The sequence below is a fragment of the Calidris pugnax genome, unplaced genomic scaffold (assembly GCF_001431845.1).
Source record: "Calidris pugnax isolate Ruff unplaced genomic scaffold, ASM143184v1 scaffold15, whole genome shotgun sequence".
NCBI classification, from domain to species: domain Eukaryota; kingdom Metazoa; phylum Chordata; class Aves; order Charadriiformes; family Scolopacidae; genus Calidris; species Calidris pugnax.
The window spans coordinates 124,564-134,318 of NW_015090774.1; the positions used below are offsets into that span (position 1 = coordinate 124,564).

The 9,755-nt window shown below is 48.5% G+C and overlaps 1 protein-coding gene and 1 long non-coding RNA gene across 3 annotated transcripts in view; one reads left to right on the forward strand and one right to left on the reverse strand.

Annotated features, from left to right (window-relative positions):
* The window catches only part of DCTN1 (dynactin subunit 1), a 78,771-nt gene that overhangs the window by 68,903 nt on the left and 113 nt on the right, over nt 1-9,755 (reverse strand). The window contains exon 2 of one of the 2 annotated variants that reach the window (XM_014943910.1): nt 4,038-4,188. The exons of the other annotated variant lie outside the window; for it this stretch is intronic. The gene's annotated coding sequence lies outside the window, so the exon portion shown is untranslated. The remainder of the gene's footprint in view (nt 1-4,037; nt 4,189-9,755) is intronic. 2 annotated transcript variants of the gene reach the window in all.
* Nucleotides 5,456-8,616, forward strand: LOC106889172. The gene is made up of 2 exons (XR_001412269.1): nt 5,456-5,673; nt 8,204-8,616. It is a non-coding gene; the product is annotated as an uncharacterized LOC106889172 (long non-coding RNA).

Sequence of the window (9,755 nt, forward strand, 5' to 3'; positions counted from 1 at the left end):
AACAAACATGAAACCCAAGTTCTTCCCTCTTGGAAAATCCATCAAGTGCTTTGAACCACAGATGGAAGTATTAGCTCCGGCTTTGGAAGTCTCCAGCAACTCTCTGCCAGAATCTGGGAGGTTGCACTGGAGGAAACCACCATATTTCACCCTTTTCTAATATTCTCCTCTGCAGCCACTGCTGGCCACTGTTAAGACGGGCTCCTGGCCGAGATGGACTTTCACACTGACCCAGAACAGACACTGCACCGTGCTCTTTTCCAGCACAAACTACATCTGCTCAATTAATTTATTGTATTTTTTTTTTTCTCTTTTAGCCAAGATCCAATGGATTTTACCAACGAGGGAGCTATCTACAGGCTGCATCTCTGCAGAACCAGGCAAGCCCTGAGCACTCCCCTCAGACCAGGAGATGCAGCAGTGCACCTCCAAGTCTCCATAAGACTGGAAGTCTGGCACACACCTGACCACAGAGCCCCGCACACAGCTCAGCTTCAGCTCTGGCTCAGGAGCAGAGGTTGCCACTTGCCTGCCCTGGAACAACAGCAGCAAAGAAGCTCAAGAGGTCTGACAAGGAGGTGTCCCACAGCGAACCCATCCCTCCTGCTCATCCAGGGGTCCAGGGGCAGGAAACTCCTGGATGGGCAGGAGGGAGCCTGGCAGGGCTGCTGGAGCACATGGGAGCAACCATGCTCCTGCAATCTCCTGCTCCACCACGGGGGCTCAGACGATCACAGGATAACTCAGAGCTGTGCCCCCAGTATCAAGAGAAACCCATTCATGGTGTTTGGGGATGGGAGGAGCCTCCGGTTCACACATTTAATTTAATGCAAGAGGAAAAAGGTTCTTGTGATCAAGGCGCGGAACAGACTCAGGAAATCTGAATTCTAAATACCAAAGGGTTTTTTTCCTGTTTTCCTGTGCGACCTCAGGGCCTCCGAGGCTGGGGCAGAGCCAGAAGAACAGCTGGCCGTGGCACGAGATGTATGAGAACTGTGGCTAAAGAGAGGGCATGGCCATCTTGCACAAATATTTGCTGGATGCAAACCCCAGCAGAGCCACAGTGCTGTTTACATTCGAAGGAGAGGCTGGAACGACAAGCAGGGAAATTAAGTTAAAGAAACCCTTCGTGCAAGTAACGAAGAAAACTGTGAAACGGCCACAGAATTTCACAGGGAGTTTAGAAAGCGCAGAAGGGTGAACGGTCCTGCAGCAGCCTGGGAACGGGTGACGTGGGACACTTCCCCCTCTCAAGGGATGGGAACTTATCACTGTTTTTCCCACAGAGCCCTAGAAATAACAGGATATATTCGGAAATAAGCAAAATACTAGTAAATATCAGGAAGGCTTTCCTCCCAGTGAGACCAGCTGTAGCTGGAAGAGTGTTTCTTTCATTTAAAAAGAAAATTACAAACGCTATATACGGCTAATTTCTCCCTCTTCTCCAATCCTAGAGTTTTCCACATTAAACCTGAAGCGCAAGGGACTTTTTCCCCACACGTACACACAATTTTTCCCCCTGAAGCATCCCCACAGAGCCCATTCTACCAGTCAGCTCAGCAGCTGGTACCCTAATGAGTGAGAATGCACTGGCAGGCGGTGGGGCACCACTGACCCTCCTCAGCTCCCATCACTGGCACCAATCAGTAAACTCGCATCAAATTGCCCAATTTCCCCACAGTGTCACCCACAAACACAGCAGTGATGGAAATCAAACCTGGGTGAATGAAGCAACACGGAGGAGTATGCAGTGAAGATACTTCCAGTAAGAACACATACTGAGTTTCTAATATCCAATTAGGGATTCATTATAGTTTCATTGGAAAGCTAAAAACAGTTATGCAAAACTTGAGAACATTTAAACATTTAAAACAAGCCTATGATTAACCCCAAGAAGGACAATATGTTAGTGGCAATTTTAAGCCCCTGCAGTTTAAACAAAAGCTGCCAACAAAGAAAGGGGAAGAAGCCTCAACTTCAGGTCACTGAAAGCTAAATTAAAATATTAGAGAAGGTTCAAGCTCCTTGCTGTAGCACAGGCAAGGCTCACAGTGATCAAAGCACACTCTCCCCTTGTGACTACAGTGCCAAGGCTGGAGCCTGCCTACATTTTCAAAAGAGCTTCTTAAAACATGCAATGCTACAGGAGGGCTGAAACATAGAAGGACAGCAGACAGCAGTGACTGCCAGTGATGCTCCACCAGAGTGCTCTAAAAGCTTCCCACGGAACACAGAAATCCTACAGCTGCTGAAATAGGTCAAAAACGAGAGCAGAGCCACCTGCACCACATGCTGATGGAGCACCTCTGCCCCCCAAGGACACCTGCCCTCAAGAGATGCCAAACATCAGCGTCCCCCAAGCCATCGGCCAGGGGGCAGCCAGGGAAGAGCTGTGACAGTAGCAAGAAACGTCTGTTCCCTCCCAGAGCAAAGCACAGGAAAGAGATCCCGAAAGTGCTGGAGTCCAGCACCCGGAGCCTGTGGGGCCCCACTGAACACCCCGAGCCCCAGGGAAGCAGCCACTGGAAACACCACGCTGGAGGCAAGCTCGCCTGGAGCCCAGCCCAGCTGGGGACCACCATCCCCACACCACTCAAGGGCTCTGTGCTCCCTCCCACTCAGGGATCCCAGTTTCCCAAACCCACATAACGACAGAGGACAAGTCTCCAGAGCCCCAGCTTTTCCCAACTCTACCAGAGGGTCTATAGCATGCCAAAAGGCAGACCCATCCTTCTCCTCCCCCCCTTACAGCCTGGAACGCTTTGGTCACCAGGTGGGATATGCCTGAAGGCTGCTTGGCTGCAGCAGCTTTGGAGGGTCTTTACAGCCCCAGACCACAAAGAGGACACAAAACGTACTAACTCCAGCCCTTTGCACTGAGATTTCCTAAACCCATACTGAAATAAGTATGTACAAAAAACCCCCCAAGATCCTTTGAAAATGAATTTGTGAACAGAGGTAGGCTGAACATGAAAATCACTGTTTTGTCAACCAGGAGGCTTCAAAGAGACACCATTTCTTAATGTAACAAAGTTACATAGCACCATTCGCCAATTTCTGTTTCCATTTCCCATTTGCTACATGAAGGTCGGAATTTCATTCATTTGGAATGAAAATTAAAACTTGACGGAAAGACAAGAAAACAAGTTTAGACAACAGTTTTATTAGTTAACTGAAACTGCATTACATGAGGATATGTAAAGCTTTCCGTAATTAAAGCACTTTGAAACAGTCTTAAACAATCAGGGCAAACAAGAAAAATATCCATAAGATGAAGCTGGCTGTTGGCTGCTGCAGCCTTTGTGGAACCAGTAGATTTCAGCCCAAAGTCTGCTCTATAGAGAGGAAAAACATTTTTTGTTCTCCAAACTCAGTGAGTGCCATTTTTGGATGAACTGCTGTTTCAATCAAACAAAATCACTAAGATGAATAAATCTTCCTGGCACCTCCAGAGGCTGCCACAGCTACCAGAAACTACAGCATCCCCTTTTCCACAAAAACATACCCCATTTTCTGATTCATGTTAAAGGTTTGAAATTAATTTACTGTTTTAACATCCTTTAATAAATTTAGTTTAGCAAACCATAGGAAATGGCAGCAGCCTTGGTAAAGGCTATGGTCACACCTCTTACTGCCTGATCCCCAACTGGCAGCTCCTGCCCAGTTTATCTCACAACTGCATGAGACAAACCCCAAGCTCCTGACAGATCCCTGGCGTAGTTTATTCCCAAACCACACCAACTACTGGGCAAGCAGATTACCTGCCTCTAGATGCAACCTCACCTTTTAGACTACCAACAAGAAAATTGCTTGTCATAAAAAGACACTGTATGTCCCAAACAGGGACAGTTCTAGCAGGTCTTGGTGATGAAAAGACTCAGGAGCAAGGCCAGGCAATGTCAGTGTGTTGAGCAGGGGCCAGCAAACCAGGGAAGGGACCAGTGCAATCAGCAGTAATCCCAGGGCACTCACTCCTCAGCACCTGCAGCACAGCCCCTTCTCAGGCATTTAGGCATTTATTAGGCAGTAACACGTACCGTAAAAAGCTGCCTGTGTGTTTGTTCACAAATCCAATTCAGATGATCTCAGGAGAGGTGTATTCGCATGGGAGACTGAACTAGATCAGCCTGGGGCATAATTCACACATCCAGCTCGTTCTTGCCCAAGTTTGGGGCAATCTTCATTCACCTGCAAAAAGTAGCCAACGTTATAGATCTCCACATGTCACACTTTATGGGTAAAGCACTGGTGTTGCACCACCCTTCCTTCCCAGGGACACAGGCCATCCTGCACGCTGTTCACAGCCATGGCTTTGTTAGCACCCACAGCGATGGGTAGCTGCCCAAACCCTCGATGCAATACTCATCATTACAGATAAACTATCATAAAACAGCCAAAGGATGTTCAGTTTAGAATGTTCAGACTTTTTGCTGAAATCTGGGATAAGAAACAGTCCATACGCCACGTAACTTGAACACTACCAGCTTATTCAGTTTAAGCAAACTGATCAGGAAGCTTTAAAACCTCCTGAAAATTCCCCACTATTTATTTAGGAAGGGCAAAATTCCATCTTACTGTATTTATATATATATTTTATATACACACACACACACACACATCCCCATGAAATTGCTTCAGCAAAGCTTTTTTTTGATTTATAAGCAGCTTAGTTTTCCATCTTGTGTTCCAAACTAGTGTTCAGAAAAGAAATTCTAACTTCAGGGTTCTGTCTTTATTGTGGCAATATAAATCCAGATCGAGTTTGCTGAGTTTAAGACTTTTTTAACTAAACTATAAGCTCCCCTTAGGTGACCTGAAAGTCAGCCTGGGTTCTTTTCTTGCCTGAGAAGTGTAAAGATTGCAAGAACGTTATCTGCCCAATTATAGCTGTAGCAGCCCCCTCGTCTTTGAAGTTACTTCTCGCTTACGAAAGTCAACACTGTTCAGGACGATGGGTAGGTATATAAAAGGCCAATTTTAGCCCTGTAGTTGGTGCAAGAGCCAGAGAAAAACTCAACTCCAGCTCCTGTCCCAGCACTGACAGCAGGAGTGCATCCTTATTTCTGTCTCTCAAGAGCCACTTATATGAGGCCAATTATATGGAGGAAATTAATGACACATACTGTGCTGCTATAGCCAGACTGAAGCCCACCACACTGACCAGTACAGCCCTGCAAATTCTTTGTGCTTCACACCCACCCACCCAAGCACCAGGAGAAGGCTTTTCAGGACCCTTCACCCATTCAAAAACAAGCTGTCAGGAGCGAGTGTTCCCCGCAATGCTACCAAACACCACCCCCGGGCATGCCCAGGCTGCTGGAAGGGGAGCACCCACCCCCATTTCTGAGGGAGAACGGATCCAAGGCACTAGGACCCGGCGGGCGGGTGCTGGGAGCCTGCGCCCTGCACAGCTGCAGCACCGCACGGCTCCAGCCGCAGCAGCACCGCAGCACAGCCAGGCAGCCACCACGCAAGGACGCAGCAGCAGCATCGGGCGACGCTTGATGCTTCCCACACCAAAAACGCAGCGATTTTCTTTTTAGCCGGAGCTGAAACTCACGGGATTGCAATCGATACACCAGCAGCACTGCCGGGAGACCGTAACCACGGCAACGGACCGAAAAGCAAAGGATGCTGCGGACCAGCCCCGGCTCCCCCCGGTAGCAGGAGGAGGTCAGTCAATTTTAGCTCATCTCCATCAAAACTGTTCATTCATTATTTCACAGCTGAGCACCCTTCCATAGCCACCGAGTCCCAGCCATCAGCATGTCTATGTCATTTAGCTTTCACTGGGTTTAATCATACCAAGAAAAGCTGACTTAAATATATGTCTGCCTGCTTTATTGCTCCGAGATTTAGAACAATCAAAACTGTTTACACCTTTGAGTTGACTTTGATCAACTGCTGGGAAAGCAGCTGGTGCATTTCAGCATTTATACAACTGCCTTTGCTGTCTTTTCTGAGCAATGATCATCCTTAACAAACTTCTCTACTCGTTATGGAATTCCTGGCCAGCACATCCCCTTTCCCTCCGAGGGCAGGTAACTGAGGGCACCCACAGCGAGGCACGACGCCACCTCTCACTAGTCTGTGATGGCATTATCTGGGGCTGCCAGTCATTTTACAAGCCATAAAAAAACATTAATCAAAACCCCAGTGGAAGACTCCTCATTGTGCCAAGAGGAAGATCTAGCTGAAGAGCTGTGTGCCTAGCTACAACAGTCCCGGCATGCTTACGGTCCATTTTCTTCCTTACTGTTTTGCATTCTTTAGGTGTTTTTCAAACAAACAAGACAGACCTGCAAACTCTTTAGGAATGGGTGCAACCCCCCTACTCCCCCAATTCAGCTTCTGCAGGTCCTGCTTGGCATTTGGGGCTCTCTGGTACATTAGTACAACACAGCCACCCATAGGAAAGCCTTAGCTCCCAAGGCTGTCGCTCCTGAAGCCTCCCTTCTATTAAAAATAAACAAATAAAAATTGCTCATTGCTCTCCCTCAAATGTTTCGAGGGAGCTTAAAAGCACCTTGGGTTTAATTTAGCAAGACACCCTCCTGAGCGCCTGTGAAGTAGGTCACACTCACTGTCTCAGCTTTGTGTTTGTGAGCCGAGGGAGAAAGAAAAGGAATGAAGAAATTGGTCCAAGGTCACACACCAAGACCTTGACAGGATCTTAAAAAAAACCCAAACATAACACCCACATCCTATTTAAAGGCCAGCCCTTCCTGATGAAATCAATGGCTAATGCCAGAGAGCTCCCCCAGGCATGCTCAGGGAACCTCTTGTGCTGAACATGAATGGACTGGGAGCTTCTGTTAACAAAACTGAAAACCAAGACGCGCTGTGTTGAGTTTCGAGCTCATCTCTGCAACGCTGCAGAACGCAACCAGTCTACAGACAGAGAGGCTACACTTGATGCACGCTGCCGGAGCTTACCCTGTCTGAAACCAGCCATGATTTACTGAAATACCGTATTGTCAGCAAAGCCACAAAGAAAGATTTTATTTATCAAGAGGTTTAAAATCCAGAGAGGCTCTTATCTGGCAGAGCTGCCGGGTGCAGCCAGAGCAGACAACCCCCAGGCAGATCAGCTGTAACACAACAGCAGCGCGCCACCACCTTCTTTGTCATTCTCACCCAAAACTTACTGCCTCGACACAGTAAAAGACCCATTTAAAAGCAAAAACCTGGCACAGTCCCTCGGCTCACACACATCCCATAAATGTTTTGGGAAATTCCTCCGGGGGAGGCTGGCAGAGAGGAAAGCAGCACTGGAGAGCAGGGAACAGGGATTACGCTGGTGTCCCTGGGAGGGGAACACAACAACACTGGGGCCAGTCTCTTCTCCGAGGGTTCTCACCCTCTTGGAGCACAGTTTTACCCCTGGAGCAAAGACACTGCTCTCTCCCTTCACATGTTCACCCCTCTGCACTGCCGGGACACGGGGCTGGGTCTTCCACCGCCCCAGCACGAGGCCACCACAGACATGGGGTGACACCGTGGCAGTGCCAGCAGCACAGAGCGAGGCAGTACCACCGCAGCCGAGCACAAGGGATGCTCCATGACAGAGTTCAAACATGGGGCTTGTGCCCCTCGCGTCACAGGGGAGAAAATTGATCCTTCGGAAAAATCAGAACAACCCAAGATACTGATTAAACACGGCAACGCCATACAAAGGGCAGACACACAGCTTTTAACATCCACCCTGCAACCTCATGGACTGCAAACTGAGGTACATGACCCAGTCTTAATTTAATCGGTCAATTAGTCAAACATTCTGCTGACTAACGAGGGTTCCAGTTTGTACTCTCATGTACTCAACAGGCAGAATTCTTAGCTAGAATAGCTAAACTGCATCTTTACTAGACTATATGGAAGAAAATAATTGGCTGTAACAATTCTGCTTTTCTTCTTGGCCACTAAACAGCCATAATACACATGGCTAATTAGCCCACTTATTAATTATCCAAAGGCAGATTCATTCCTGCCCCTCCTCCAAATCCAAATTATTCCAATCCAATATCTGAGCCTTTCAGCTTGTGCAACTTACGGTCCTTCCTAAATGCTATTTCTTAAATCTTCCCTTCATTTCTAACAACTTTTTGGCTCAACCTTTAATTTAGAACCAAAATTTCATCCAGATGGGGAAGATGCAGGTTATCTGTACAAACTTCCCGTTCCCCAGCACAGAAAATCTTCGCAGGTCAGAACAGCTCAGTGAGCAGCACGCACTACTGGGAAGGGCTGGGAGCTGCTCTCTGCTCAGAAACAAGATTTTCTCATGTTTCACAAAGAAGAAGCTACAGCTCGGCAAACGTTTCAAGTTAACGTTAAGGGTTACAACTGCAAAACGAGTTCTACCTTTACTGCACTAGCAGAAGAGTTTCCATGGGCAGAGCATCTGCGTTATATTTTTCCTACAGTGCAGATTCCCTCATCCCTTAGGAGTCTGTCATGAAACTGTTCTGCCACACCCCACACAAGAAAGCCAGCCACCATTTTTCAGATGGACTGAAGGTTTCCAGCACCACACTGAGGAAAAAGGTGAATTACACTGGAAACAAACTCCAAAACCTGTAGCTACAGACAGCAGCTAAATAAAGTGAAATACAACGCTTCTCTTTTTTTTTTTCTCTTTTTTTTTTTTAAAAAAAAGCTTAATGTGAGTGACTCTGAATGCAAACAGCTCTGCTTCTGTGACGTTCCTCAAGGGACACTGACCTCTCTGACGTGCTCTCATCTGTCTTTACATTTGCTGCTGGAAATATTCACATAAAACAGAATATTACTTTCTACAGAAGGCTCATGTGTTTAGTTACTGGTCTTGAGGCGATCACTGTTGTTTCCTGCAAAGGTTTCCTTCTTCCAAATGACCAAGTTCCCCGGAGCTGGGCAATGCTGTCACGGCCATAGATGCTTGTGCCACAACAAATGACCGCCCAGACTTCCCCTGCCATGCTGCTGCCCAGCTGACAGGGGCAGGGGGCTCCGGGGCAGAGGATGGGAACACAGATTCTGTTTGCAGCACAGGCACTGCCCACAGCAAGGGCAGAGGCAGCACCACTCCGAGCCCTGCACTGCCTGTGTAAGCACAGTGCTGGCAGCAGAAACCTCAAGGTGGGAGGGCTCAATGCCCACCAGGCTGGGCATTGCCCCTCCCCAGAAAGCTCCCCACGGAGCTGCTCCCTGCCTCTGCAAACATTTGAAATTAACATTAAGGGTTACGACTGCAAAATGAGTTCTATCTTTACTAGCAAAGGAGCTTCTACAGGCAGAGCGTCTGCATTATTTTTTTTTCCTATGGTGCAAATTCACTCATCCCATAGGAGTCTGTCATGAAAGTGTTGGTGGGGGGGCCAGGGAATGGGGACCATCGAGCTAGGTCATAGGGGGAGCAACAGAGCCTGGACTGAGCCTGCTCTGTACCTGAAACTGCTCCCACCCAGCACTGACCCCCCCAACAGACACCCCAGGGGGTTGGTGTCCCCCAGCACTACCCCCCACAAAAGACACCCCACAGGGGCCGGATTCCCCCAGCACTGACCCCCCCAAAAGACACCCCAGGGGGGTTGGTGTCCCCCAGCACCGACCTTTGGCCTCCGCTCCACTGGAGCAAGGGCCCCCACCCCAACACCGAGCCCCTAGGAGGGAATGCCCCTCTGAGCACCCACCCCAACTACACACCCGCCGCACAGCTGGGGAAGGGGTTCCCCCCCCGCCGCCCGAGCACCAACCGCCCCTCATACACACCCTCA